The sequence below is a fragment of the Felis catus genome, chromosome B4 (assembly GCF_018350175.1).
Source record: "Felis catus isolate Fca126 chromosome B4, F.catus_Fca126_mat1.0, whole genome shotgun sequence".
NCBI classification, from domain to species: Eukaryota; Metazoa; Chordata; class Mammalia; order Carnivora; family Felidae; genus Felis; species Felis catus.
Window position 1 is genome coordinate 111,053,975 of NC_058374.1, and position 14,575 is coordinate 111,068,549.

A 14,575-nucleotide genomic window follows, 5' to 3' on the forward strand; every position below is an offset into this window, starting at 1 on the left:
GGGTCATGGGGACCTCTGACGTATAGTCAGTTGGTAAGAAACACAGGTGATAACCTGGACTTGCAATTGGCATCTGACATGGGGACAGGACAGTCTTATAGAGACAGACCCTTAACCTGTGGGATCTGATGGTATCTCTGAATAGACACTGTTAGAATTGAGTTAAATTGTAGGACACTTAGCTGGTGTCAGAGCACTGTTTGTTAGTGTAAGGAACACACATTGGAAATTGGAATCAGAATTATCCATTTATATGCTTACAGAAAATCTTCAGTGTTCAAGTGATATATATTTATCTCATATAAAAATCATTTATGTATTTTGATTTGGGATGGAACACATAACAACATGTCCAGATTAAAAGTAATAGAATTCCTCTTTTCAGTTAATGGGTTTTCATTTAGCAACAAGGTTTTTTTTTTTTTAAGATTTTTTTTTTCAATGTTTATTTATTTTTGGGACAGAGAGAGACAGAGCATGAACGGGGGAGGGGCAGAGAGAGAGGGAGACACAGAATTGGAAACAGGCTCCAGGCTCTGAGCCATCAGCCCAGAGCCCGACGCGGGGCTCGAACTCACGGACCGCAAGATCGTGACCTGGCTGAAGTCGGACGCTTAACCGACTGCGCCACCCAGGCGCCCCATCAACAAGGTTTTTAAGAATAAATGAAAGTGAAGTGGGAGTCCATTTATTCTCCTTGCCTTCAGGATAAATTCTAAACTCCTTAAGGTAGTTTCAAAGGTATGTGACCTAACCCTTGCCCCACCTGACACCAATCCCCATTTCACACTTCACCTGCAAGCCATAGGGAACTATAAACCCATGCACCAACCCAGGAGCTTCATTCCTTACAAATACTGGGGTTGGCACATCTAAGGCAGCATGATTAAATGAGGTATCATGTATGATAAAGGATTCAGGGAAAAAAAATAAAAAGATATTAAATACATACACTACAGCAAAGAGGAATTTTAGGAACGTTTTCTTCTAGAACAGACTGAATTAACAAACAACTATTCTTCTGAACCATTTCCTTCAACCCTTCTTGAAAAATTATGGTGCTATTGTGATTTAATGAGGCAGAATATTTTACACATTTTGTTACACTGATGACCTCCATTTAAAGTTTGCAAATCAACTCTCATTAGTTTTGAATTGAAGTGGGCTACTAATAAATGTCAATTTTGTTGACCTGTTCCATTCATCCTATGTTTTGCTGATTACAAAACTCTCCTTACCTCCCATGTATTTTTTTTATTTCACCAATACTGGGGTATGTTAGTCTTTAATGCATTTGAATGAGTGTAGCAGCTAAAGATTTTCTCAAAGGATCTTCTAGGTGAAAGGCTATTAATCAACAGGGCTTTAATGAGAGCATATCCAGGGCTGCTTTGTAAAGAATGAATTCTAGGGTGAAAGAATGCAAGCAGAGAGATTAGTGTGGCGGTTATTAGAATGAACCAAGTGAGAAATGGTAGTGGCTTGCCTAGGGTGGTGGCAAGGAAATGGAGAGAAGTAGGACAAATATGAAGATTTTAGAATGAGAAATCCTGCCCTTGAAACAACATAGATGAATTGGAGAACACCATGCTAAGTGAAATGAACCAGACACAGAAAGACCAACAGTGCATGAAAACTCTTATATAAGAAATCTATAATAGTCAAATGCACAGAAGTAGAGAGTAGAATTATGGTTGCCAAGGGCCAAGAGTAAAGGGAAATCGGTACATATTAGGCAAAGTGTACAAAGCTTCACTTATGCAAGATAAGTAAGTTAGTTCAACTGTATAGCATAGCACCTATAGTGAATAATATATATTATATACTTCAAATTTGCTAAGAATGTAGATCTTATGTTAAGTGTTGTTAAATAATAATAATAATAACAATAATAATAATAAATAAAGAGAGTGGGAGGAATCTTGGAGGTGATGGATATATTCATGGCATAGGTGGTGGTGATGGTTTCACATATATATACATTATCTCTGAACTCATCAAGTTGTATATATTGAATATGTACAGCTTTTTGTATGTCAATAATACCTCAATAAAATAGTTTTTTTAAAAAAAAGAATGAACAAGTAAAATGTGTAAGAGTAGAAAAAGAATGGGTTGGTGGGAAAAGTAAGGAATCGAGAGATTTGTCATAAACATGTTAAGTTTAACTTGCCTATTAGATATCTGTGTGGAGATCTTAAGCAGTTTGGGGGCAGAAGATGTAAATTTGAAAGTCTAGCTAAGATCCCAAGGTCAGGAGTGTAGACAGAGCCTAGAAGGCTTTCCTATTCAAACCAGCACAGGAATTAAACTGGATAGAAATGTACCTTTTGTGTACCTTTGGTGGATCAAATACCAAAAGGAAATGGGATAAAATGGGATATTCTATCCCAGCCTTTCTCCTATTCAAGTTGTTATGAAGAATTTGTATCCCACTGCACGTCTTTTTTTCTTTTCTTTTTTTTTTTTTAGTGGAATGGGTCTTCAATATATAATGTAAGTCATCTGTTAGAGGATGTGTGCCTTCCTGCCTTGCCAAGTGGGAAGTTAAACAATCTTTTCTGGCCCAATTATGCGATATGACTGTACATTCTACGAGTGGCCTTAAATAATATAACCTAAACTTATTACCAAGCTTAATATCATTTTTATCAAACCAAAGGTGTTTGCCATATTTTGACATACAGAAGGATATATTTTATTTTTTTTTCAACGTTTATTTATTTTTGGGACAGAGAGAGACAGAGCATGAACGGGGGAGGGGCAGAGAGAGAGGGAGACACAGAATCTGAAACAGGCTCTAGGCTCTGAGCCATCAGCCCAGAGCCTGACGTGGGGCTCGAACTCACGGACCGCGAGATCGTGACCTGGCTGAAGTCGGACGCTTAACCGACTGCGCCACCCAGGCGCCCCCAGAAGGATATATTTTAAATTAATTAATACATTTTAATTAATTAACTGATTAATAATTCTAAATGAATCTCATTCTACAGAAAATCCATTTAGTTGTCTTGCAGTATATGTTGCAACTAATTCACGTTATTAGAACTACTGAAGTTCTATTCTCTGCAAAACAAAATATTCTAGAAAAAGCACCTTAGGAGTCTTTAGACAGTAGACATATCCCCTCAGACCAAATATCTCTTGATATTCTAGGGGCCAGAGCTCCCATAGAGGATTTGCACCAACATTTCTTAGGGACTTTGTTTTTAAATATTCATATCCAGGCCACATTCTTGGAGATTCAAATTTGGTGGGTAGGCGAAGAGAGTCTTCTGAAAAAATTCCCCAAGTGATTTTGCTGTGGACCCCTAGGTAAGAACTGCTGCTCAATGGGAAGGAGCTTCAAGCACTTGAGATTCAGATAGATTCCTGGGAGGCTTCTTTACTCTCCCTGGCCCACTTGCCTACCTGCAACCCACCTGTGAAGGTCACCTTTCAATTTATTTAAGAATCAAGTCTTGTTCTAATTAATTTTCATAACAAAATAGGTGACTTGGCCAAACACACACCAAGCATTTTATCTAAAGCCGATGGATGTCCTTTAACAAGCAATTAAGAATACCTACATTTTAAGCACATATGATGACTTCCATCTCAAGTTGGTTGCTCTCCTAATTCAAGTAAAATCTAAGATTTATTAGTGAATAAATACCCAACAGAGACTGTACCGCTTAAGTGATATTCTCACCAATCAGTGTAAACCTTTCTTCTTAAATTATCAGAAAGCCAAATTCCTGGACTGTATCACTTTTGATTACTTTTGTTCCCTGTGGAAACAGAGAATGCCTTCAAAGAATGCAAATCTTAAATTCTAAGTCCTCAAATTTTATGGAGGTTTATAAAAGAGATACCTTCATCTAATAAAAACTACTCTTGTGGACAATGTGTACATGATAAATTTCCCCTCACAGCAGAAAGCCAGGAAAAAAATGTATCCAATATAAACTGATATGCTTCATTTTATTTATAAAGAGAATTATTTGGGTGCTTTGATTTTAACTGCCAGGAACTACTGTGGTAAGTTTTATGTGCCACTGTAGTAATCATCCCTAACCAAGGCTTTCTGGTTCAAGCATCTTTCCATATCACTTGGCCTTCACTCCTGAATCTTTGTTGTAATGATGCCATGGACCTGTATCTTTTATTATAGGTTACCTCAAATCCTTTTTTGGAAATGGGTGTTTTATTAATAATAAGATCTATCCTGGACTCAACTATTTTATAAAATTCATATCCATTTATTTTCAGTTATTGGCAGACCCCCTCCAGTAAGTCTGCTGTGAAGATTTTCTAAATTAAATAATCAAAAAAACTTCTGCCCTTCTCCTGCCATGACAAGAAGCTTTCTGTATGGAAAATGCATTGTGGCCAAAGGTCATAAATGCTTCTGTTAGCCACTGGAATAGAACGTGGTGATTGTCCCCCTCATCTTCCTCTTCTTCAGTATCACCATTTTGGCACTTCCTATGAGCCAGGCACTGTGCCTGAAGCTTTGCATCCAAGTACTCATCCAAACATCATGAGGTTGAAACCAGTCCTAACAATGTCCCTTTTTATTTTTATTATTTTATTTCAGTAAATTTATTAATTTATTTTAGGGAAGGAACCCAGAACTTAAAAAGATTAAATATCTTACACTCAATCCATGTTTTTAAATAAATGCATGAACTTATGCAGTCAGATATTCAATTATTAAATTGGGTCTGGCTGACCCTAAGAAAAACTGATAAGGAATGCTCCTGTTCTAGATGCAGGAATAAAGTAATACCACTACTAGGAGCTCCTTGGGTCTTTCTTCATCTCACAGAAAATGAGAAAAATGACCTCGTTCTCTCCCTTTTGCATGGGGCAGATGGGTGAACCTAACATATTACAGGGTTCCCTTTCTTTAATCTGGACTTCAACCTTTCTCTTTACTTATGTTATACATGTTTGAAATCTAAATAAAGGCTTGGACAGTGGAAGAGGCAGCTGACTAAAGAATCAGGCAGAAACAGTTGACTGCTCCAAGGCTCATAGAATCCAAGTGACAAGGGATCATGGCCAGTGTCCACTGGGTTGACGATCTGACTATGTAATGGTTATCAGTCTCAAGAATATGTCTCTTGCAGCATTTTTTTTTTCCGCTTCTGGAGAATTAGCCATTGTCTGCTTAACATGAAGCATGTATTTCACGATAGCTTTGGGGACAATAAATGATAGGCTGTTTCACTCACATTCTTTGACTATAGGATTCAAAGTTAATTAATAAATGTAAAGATTTATTGATCCAATAAGTCCTCTCTGGCAGCACTGGACAGGGCATCAGGAAACCTGGTATGTAGTCCTGTTTATTCTAATGATGTGTGACTTCAGGTAAGTTATATAAGTGCTCTCAGCCTCGGCTTCTTAACTGCAGAAAAGACTTGTGTTTGATTGACTTGAGGGTCTCTCCCAACTCTGAAAATTTATGAAGTTAACAATCTCTCTGATTTATTGTATGAAGTACTCTTTAATGAGATAAAGCTTTGTTATGTATAATCTTCAGTCTGGCAGAAAATAGTTGAAAATGAACAGGCAAAAGCAAGAAAGAGCTTTAACAACACAAGGATAAATTTAGGCATGATCTGTTTTCACATGCCTCATCCAGTCATTCATGAGGATTTTCTTTCATTATTACTCATTTCCCTAATTGACTTTAGATATGGGCATCTGATACATGGAGGTGAGGTCAAAACAATCATTGATGAATTTCCTTTAAAATAAATGTAAAAATCGTTTCCCATTGTATCATACCATGAATGAGGTCATTTTTTCCAAGTTGTCAGATCCTAACACATTGCACTTATTTATCTAAGATTTGTGATTATAGACTGCTTCTAGACCCATAAATATTTAACAACATATTTCCTTACAGATGTTTAAGAAAAACAAACCTTTCCTTTCATTAATTCCCTGATTTGGTGAATCAGCTGTGTGCTGAGAAAGCTGGCCATCCCTTGGTCCCAAGCCCAGGGAACCCCTTGTCTTAAAAACACCAAAAAAATTAGAACTTCAATTTACAATGGTTATGACCTACCCCGAAAAGTGATTTTCTACCATTTTCCTTATTTTCTCAAGTTATTAACCTTTATTTCAATACACTTAGTCACACCCATGCTAATTTTTTCAAGTTTTATGTTTATTTTTCTAAAACCACTCCTGTCTGCAATTCTTTCCTTATTCCAAAAATGGCAATAAGCCAGGCCCCACTTTCTTCTAACTTAATTTTTCCAGACTTCTTAATGGCTATGTCAATTTCCTGTCATTGTTCTGCTATAGGATTTCCTTAGTTCCCTCCTAATGCCTTTGGCGGGTGCACGTTTATACTGAAATTTATAAAGGTGGGGAAAAGTCATCAACACAGTCCAGAGAAGAGACTGATTCATTATGAGGTAACTAAGCTGAAAAGCACACTTTAATGGACTATTTTGGTAGCATGACTTGAGATCGTAAGCTGTGTTTTTTACTCCCTGGAAATGGTTGCTTTTAAATGGCATTCCCAAGGTCAGGAAGGAAGTATGACATCACTGAGGAGCAGCTGCCCCTGAGGTAGTGAAAAGGAGCTTCAAGAAGCTCCTGTTTAAAGGTGCATTAATCATGACCATTCAGTTGGCGGCAGGATAAGACAAATAGGGGCAAATTCAGATAAACTCAAAGGAAGAGAGCTTGGGGTTTGTTTTCAGAATCACTGAATTTTTTTTAATTTAAGTCTATTTGACATGTAATATTGTGTAAATTTAAAGTATACAGCATATTGACTTGATTCATTCAGATATTGTAATATGATTGCCATTGTAATCTTTGCAAACTCTTTCACCACATTACATGATTATTGTTTTTTTGTTTTGTTTTGTTTTTTTGTTTTTTGTGGTTTTTTTTTTTTTTTTTGGTTGTGGGAACAACTAAGATCTAGTCTCTTAGGAAGTTTGATGTTTATACAATATTATTGTCTATGATCATTATATTGTACATTAGATCTCCAGAGCTTCTTCATCTATTGGTTCTAAGTTTGTGCCCTTAAACAGCATCACTTCTATTCCTCCGTCCCCCAACTTCTGGTAACTACCATTTCACATTCTGCTTTTATGAGTTTGGCTTTTTTAATATTCCACATATAAATGATATTATATGGTATTTGTCTTTCTCAGTCTGATTCATCTCACTTGGCATAATGGCCTCAAGGTCCAACCATGTTGTCACAAATAGCAGGATTTTCTTTCTCGTGGCTGAATAATATTACCTTGTAAATATGTATACACCACATCTTCTTTATGCATTCATTCATTCATGGGCACTTAGGTTGTTTCCATATCTTGGTTATTGTGAACAATGCTGCAATAAATGTGGGAGTGCATGTATCTCTCTGAGATCCTATTTTCATTTCCTTTAGGTAGGTACCCAGAAGTCGAATTGCTGGAGCATATGGCAGTTCTAGATTCAATTTTTTGAAGAACATCCTTAGTGTCTTCCATAGCAGCTGAACCAATTTACATTCCCAACAAAAGTGTACTAAGGTTGCCTTTTCTCCCCATCCTCACCAACAGTTAGTATCTCTTGTCTTCTTAAAGAATCCTAACAAATGTGAGGTAAGATCCCATTGTGGTTTTGCTACATACAGAATAAAAGAATCATAGATTTCTGAAGTTTACTATTAGAAATTATCTGATTCACTCAATTTATTTTATGAAAAAGAAAATGGACTCAGAGAAATTGAGATTTTTCTCAATGTCAGATGTCTAAGTTGTGACTGAGTTGAAATTAGAGCAGAGGTTGCTAATCATCTGATTGAATATTCTGAAAGCACTTCTTGAGACTGATTTATATATTTTAGTCTTCACAGAATCTATTGTTGGACTGATTGTATTACTGTTAAATAGTAGAACCGGCATGTTGGAATTTCTTTAGAGTTTTTTCTTAACTGAGGAGAAATTCACATACCATACACTGACCATTTTTAAGTGTAAAATTTAGTAGCATTCAATACATTCATAATATTGTGTAACTACTATCTCTCTCTAGTTTCAAAGTTTTCTTCACCCCAGGAGAACATCCCATACTTCTTATGGAATCATTCATCATTCCCCATTCCCCTCATCCTCTGGCAATCACTAATCCATTTTCTATCTCCATGGATTTGCCTATTCTGGATATTTCATGTGAAAGGAATCATACAGTACATGACCTTTTCTGTCTGGCTTCTTTCACTTAGCATAATGTGTGTGTGTGTGTGTGTGTGTGCGTGTGTGTGTGTGTGTATTACCTACAATATTCATGAATTTGACAACATATATGCTGATCAGCATAACTTCTAAATAAAAATAAAGATCTCCGTAAGGTTGTCATAATAAATGAGACTGATACTACCAAATTTTCATCTGCTTTACCCTTGAATAAAGCTCTTAACAATTAGGAAAATTAATAGTTCTCCAAATACGTTGAAATATTAGAGTATTTGAAAGGCTTAAAGTCTATGGTTATGTGCTTAATAAAAATAATTTTTCTTTCACAATATTGCATTTCCAAATGTTCATGCCCAATGTCTAGATAGTTTAAAAATAGATATTTTGATACACTGAGATAATCTCTTTGGGAATCAAAAAATTATTATATTTTCTGTGCTCAAATAGTTTGCACTTCAGTATAAAAACCAAACATGACAAATGTTCTATTTATGTGAATATATAATTTGTGGACAAATTTGTCTACAATCATCAATAAATAGAAGGAGAGAAGGACAGAGAGACATACACACAGAAAAAGAGATAATAGAAGTACATATATTTACCTGTGGTTAGCTATAAATGGATGGTGAGATTGTGGCTTTTTTGTGTTTATCTTCTAGCTCTTTAAGAAATAATAGCATTATTTGTGTTGTTAAAAGAAAACCCTGATAAATTTGTCTCTATATTTCAGTTCTGAAATATGGCTAAACCTATACTTACTAGGAATTTATAGTGATCTGAATAACCACTAGCAGTTTCAGGAACAATAATGAAATTCTTTTTAAAAATTAACATGAAAAATCATAAACCTATTCAGTTATTTGAACCTAAAGAAATAGTCCAACAACAGCAAAAAGTTGTATATAGGAAGGTGTTCATTACAGCATTATTTATAACATTTCCAAATTAAGAGTTAGCTCAAAATCCAAAAATTGAGGAGTGGTTTAGGAAAAAACTCTACACGTTGGCTTCTTTCTTTTTCTTCAGTCACACCAAATGCATTCCCAAGACAGCCTTAGGCCTGAAACATTCTTCCACTGTCTTTGCATAATCAGCTACTTTAATTCTTCAGGGCTCAGCTCAAATGGCTGCTCCTCAGAAGGTATGTCTCTTATCACCAAACCTAATTCCTCACCACTCTATTGTATCACCCTTTTAATTTCTTTTATATTATTTTTCATAATCTAAGCTTATCTTGTACTTCTCATTGTCTATGTCTATGTCTTTCCACTGGTGTATAACTATGAGAAAAGGCATTTGCTGAATGATCAGCACTATAAATCTAGGGACTAAAATAGTATCTGACACACACAGTCACGTGGCCCATCAATATATGTTTTTGTTTAAGTTTTTTTTTTAACATTTATTCATTCTTGAGAGACAGAGACAGAGTGTGAGTGGGGGAGGGGCGGAGACAGAGGGAGACACAGAATCTGAAGCAGGCTCCAGCCTCTGAGCTATCAGCACAGACCCCTGACGCAGGGCTTAAACTCATGGACTGTGAGATCATGACCTGCGCTGACGCTGGAGGCTTAACCGATTGAGCCACCCAGGCGCCCCTGATCAATATATGGTTTTCTTTTTTAATTTTTTTAAAATTTTATTTGTTTTTGAGAGAGAGACAGACAGAGCATAAGCAGGGGAGGAACAGAGAGAGGAGACACAGAATCTGAAGCAGGCTCCAGGCTCTGAGCTGTCAGCACAGAGCACGATGCAGGTCTCGAAGCCACGAACTGCAAGATCATGACCTGAGCTGAAGTCGGCACTCAACCGACTGAGCCTCTCAGGTGCCCCAATATATGTTTTTTTTAAAAAAAGAAGAATGAGAAATACCTGCACCTAAGTAAAATAAAAAATTTAATAGGGAATATACAGAAATGAAATAATTATCTTAACTTGATGAGATTCCAATTATTTAAAAGTGTATTGCATATATTTGCTATATTATTTTTACAATACCTCTTCTTTTTAATTAAAACTCTAAAAGTGTATGCTTAATGGTAATTGTTGGGGCCTTGGTTTACTATTATTAGACACCCAATTCAAATTGGGACTGGGAAAAAAAATAACCTTCTCGAGTTAATTTCAACATTTTCTGCTATAATCATTCCAAATTTTCAGAGATTAGAATAGTCCTGTTCTGGACTCTATTAAAATACCTAGCAAGTCAACTCCCCTGTGTCCTCATGGGGTATGATAATCACCGTTTAAAATTTATGGGGTTGCTTTTGTCCTTTCGTCATCAGTCTACAAAGACTTCTTTTGAAAAAATACCCTCAAACTCCTCTTCTGAGTCACTGGTCACCCTTAAAACAAAATATCCAGGGGATTTCATATTCCTTGATTGTTCTCTGGGGAGATTCTATTCATGAGTAGATCATGAAGAGCTAACAGGTAGGAAACATTAAAACAAACATAAATAGCATGCAATTAGCAGAGAAGACAACTTGTTCCATAAGCAAAGTACTCTGACTCTTCCCATTAAAGAATTTGCTGGTATATCTGTAATTTTACATGCACTTATTTGAATGTACTGCATCTTCCCAAAAGAAAGCTCTCTGGGAATATCCATGGTACTGATAACACTGAGCCTTTATATGTGCAACTCAAAGCACCTAGCTAGCAAATTATAGATTGGGTCAAAATTCCATAATTATTTTCTTCTCTAATTGAGGCCAAAATCAGGTTATCTCTGGTTGCCCCTGAATCAATTTAGTAAATATATTCTTGGTCTCATATTGATACTTTCAGAGAATACTCCCTTTTGGGACTCAACAGCTTCTTGGCTCACAAGACATTTTCAGTCATGGTAATATTGATGAATATTTCTATAATCTATCATTTTCTTGAGAATTTATTTCTCTTAATAACCTATACAGGTTATTAGTGTTGAATGAGTTTTACTAAGCAAACTGTGTTTTCTTAATTTTTGTCAGTATCTACTCAAGCACACCATTTTGTGGATTTTTTTCATACACATTTGTTCTGATTCGAACATCTTGAAGTGTTAGTCATACTTTTTTTCTTGAAAAACAGCGTTTGTCAGCTGGATTTAGTTCATAAGTGATGGGAAAGACCTACTTTCAACATGAAGTATTTTATTTAAAAAAAAAATTTTTTTTTCAACGTTTATTTATTTTTGGGACAGAGAGAGACAGAGCATGAACGGGGGAGGGGCAGAGAGAGAGGGAGACACAGAATCGGAAACAGGCTCCAGGCTCCGAGCCATCAGCCCAGAGCCTGACGCGGGGCTCGAACTCACAGACCGCGAGATCGTGACCTGGCTGAAGTCGGACGCTTAACCGACTGCGCCACCCAGGCGCCCCTGAAGTATTTTAATCTAATGCAGTTCCAAATAATACAGCTCAAAAATTCTAGAATTCTAGTAAATATTTATGATAAAGCCTTTTAATTCTATGAAAGGAAATATGGGGGGCACAGGAGACAGTCTCACTGAACATGTTTATATTTTATCCAGTTTTGTAGCACTTCTTGCTAATTCTGAATTCACCAAGATGGATCTTAGAATGTGTAGCCATAAAGATACAGAACTATTTTTATCGTTGAAACCTGAAATCATTCAAAAAATAAAACATAATTTGCTTTTTGTACAACCTATGGGATATTAAGGTAGTTAAGAAGTTATTTAAAACTGATCCCTTGGTTTGCTGACATATAAGCACAGACTCACAGTTTTCCAAGGATACCACTTACAACTAATGATGCATTCAGTTATCCATCCATTGCTCAACACAAGTTAAGCATTTATGACCAACCGGGAACAGTTCTAGGTTTGTAAGATACAATGGTATCCTCCCCTGCAGGAAGATTACATTTCTGGAGGAAGGTGATATATAAACGGAAACATTCCATATAGTAGGAAAGGACCGTATGAGGAAGATAAGTGCAATGAATTATAGGAATACATAGAGGGACATCTAACTTGGTCCTAGCCAATCAAGAAAGTATTCCAGTTGGAAATGACATGTGAGCTGGAACTTTAGGATGAATAGGTCTGATCCAAGGAACAAAGGACTAAGTGAGTGTGTGGAGTATATGGAATATATGGAGAAGGAAGTTTTCCCAAAACTAAAAATAGTTCAATATGCGTGAGCATAAATTGGCTTGGGGTAGTGTGGGTATGTTTGTTGATAGGGTGGGGTTTGGAAATTGCAAGGCTGAGTCAGGAGTTGGGTAATAAAGTTCTTTTTATTCCATGCCAGGCAATTTAGATGTCATTAAGTGGACAATAAGAAAGTGAAGTCTTAAGCCCTGGGGGGAGGGAGAGTGGGGACAGAGGTGGGCAATACTGTCATAAGGTATGAGTTTTAGATCACTTTCCAGCTACAGAGGGGAGGCTAGATTGCAGGGAAACACGAGATATGTTAAAGCTAATAGGTACTTAACCCCACTAAGGTTAGTTCTGAGGTTACTTCTCTGTGCCCCTACACTTGTCTCTTGTCTGCTACATATGAGAGGCAGGAATATTTTCAGAGGATACACAACTCTGAGGAGCACCATTTCCCTTCCAGACCTGTCCTCTCACATACGCCAGCTGTGGCCACTGGTGCAAATAGGCCTTAAAGAGCCTAACATGTTCATCTGTCCAGCCTGTAACCATTTCTTTTTCTGAAGCTCCCGAAAAATAAGCATTAGTTTTTCTATCTTTTGGAGAACAGAGACACCTTGGTTTTATTTATATCACAAGGCTACTGAGAGATAAAACTAAGATACATATGTAAAACACAGCTATGTAAAAAATAAAGGGTAGTAAAAAATGCAAGAGAGTATTGTTAGGGATTATACTTTTTGGAAATTAGATTGTGTGTGTGTGTGTGTGTGTGTGTGTGTGTGTGTGTAGTCCAAATCAAGATAAATACAATGTATAGGCCCGAAAACTTTTCTTTTCATAAAATAAAAGTATTTTGAGTCCCATTAGAAAGATAAATTTTTATAAATGCATTATGTTTTAGTGCCTCAAAATATCCTCTTAAGGTAGGAATTATTATTTCCAGTTCCATTCAGACTGGGTTTCAATATGCTGAACTGAGTTGTCCAGGGTGTCTTGGGGTAATACAGTTAATGGTAGAGGTGGGCTAGAATTAGTTCATTCCATTCACCACAACTGAATGTTACTCTGTGCGTGACCCTGTAAAATTATGGCAGAGACAAAGACAAATGAGGTGTGGACCTCTGCCAGTCATCATCTTGAGTTTCCTCCCATGGGAGTAGGATTTTTCCTCTGCTTTGCCCACAGTAGGCAGGGAAGTTCTAAACCCAGAACTGCACAAAGGGTCACTACATTCCTAGATAGCTAGAGATTCATTCCATCCTGACTCACTCTGTTGATTCACTCTGTCCTAGCTCAATGAATCCTCAACATGCTATAGGACTCAGTATGGGGCTGACTATCCTACTTGGTAATCCCTGAAATCTATAGCTTCTTGAAAAAAAACACAAAAAACATAAAATTAATTTCTGGAATTTTTCATTATATGAGATAAAAGTTTGCAATTGAAATTTGCTAGGTGAGTCTTGGGTTGTTTATCACTGATCTAGACTCCAAACTCTGAGATAGAATGTAAATTTTATTTGCCTAGGATCTATTCTTCAAAAGCACACAAGCCCAGTTAAGGGTTACTTCAAATATGTGTTGAGTAACATGCAATTTGGATATTTAAGTATGGGAAGTATTGCTTTACATATCCCTGAAGTAAAAAGCATATTATGGTCCCAAAGTGTTCCCAAGAAAGGCACTTATATGATGATAAAAGATATAACATCTTTAAAAAATTCATGCATACCATTTAAAAGTGATTGAGATACAGCTATCAATTATAAAACAGGCTAATTTGGGGGCAAAGTGGGTTTTGAAAAAAAGACATATCAATCAAAGATTGTCAAGATTTGTCTCTAGCCACAACTTAAAATTGACTTTATGAAATTAACCTACTCAGCAACAATTTAAATAGCATTTTGAATTCAGCAGCCTATGACAGTATATGTCAATGGCTTTTTCCTGAGATTCTGATATAATAGATCAAAGGTAGTTTTCATCTAATAATCACTTAGGCTTCAGAGTCTATGAAATAAGTACCAAAAGAAAAAAAAAAAAGAAAGAAAGAAAGAAACCCTCTCTGGGGTTTAAAACATAGAATGTCTTACACTATGAAGGACTAAAGTTAGCAAATCGCATTTTTACATCTTTTCTTTGCAGTGAGAACCAAAAATGACACAAAATCTATTCTGTGATAATAATATATTTCAGCTTTTCCATTATTCCCTGAAGATCCACATATCTGTCATTCTATTACCTTTTAGAATCTCTT